The sequence below is a fragment of the Brassica oleracea genome, chromosome C8 (genome assembly GCF_000695525.1).
Source record: "Brassica oleracea var. oleracea cultivar TO1000 chromosome C8, BOL, whole genome shotgun sequence".
Lineage (NCBI taxonomy): Eukaryota > Viridiplantae > Streptophyta > Magnoliopsida > Brassicales > Brassicaceae > Brassica > Brassica oleracea.
In genome coordinates, this window is record NC_027755.1 from 8469633 (window position 1) to 8470384 (window position 752).

The window sequence follows — 752 nt, forward strand, 5'->3', positions numbered from 1 at the left end:
GGGGGTATGTTTGATGCCACATGCAATTTACTTAATCAATACAGAGTTACTTAATAAATATATTTTCCAACACACCATGAGGTGGAAATAAAGCAAAACAGGCCCGGTTCTGACTCGTTGTTCACATTTTCATTTACCAGGCAATTTATAGTAAAATAAAATCGGCATTATGTGTTTATATCAATCAATGTTGTTATATAATTCATGATAGAAGCGTAGTTTATTTTAAAACACATTTGACATCTTCCCTGTGAATACTACATACTTCAGACTGAAAATTCGTTTCTACCGGGATTAATTATCTAATGTGACAATAAACTAATATCGGCAGGTTTTGTTTTTATTTGATATCGATTAACTACATCCATGCAAGCCTAAAACACAAGTTATTGTTAGCCTTTTTCACAAAAAAAAAAAACACGTCATTGTTATGGGTCACAGAAAACGGCAAGGTGTCAGTTAATATTACCTAGAGACGGCAAGGTGTCTATATGTATAAATTACAAACGACACTAAGTTTTAAAGAGAGTGTGAACAACAACTGAACCTTTTTGGTTCGGGTGGGCCATTGTTGTGGAATTTGTTGGACGTTTCAGACAAGTAATCTTCACAACTTTCGGTTTGTATTATTTTATCATAACCTACGTAAAATAGATGTTTATTACAATATTAATGATTATAGCACTAATTTATTTAACTTTGTAATTACTTTAATTCAACCTTTGAGCCTTTTTCCGTCTGCTATATATGTA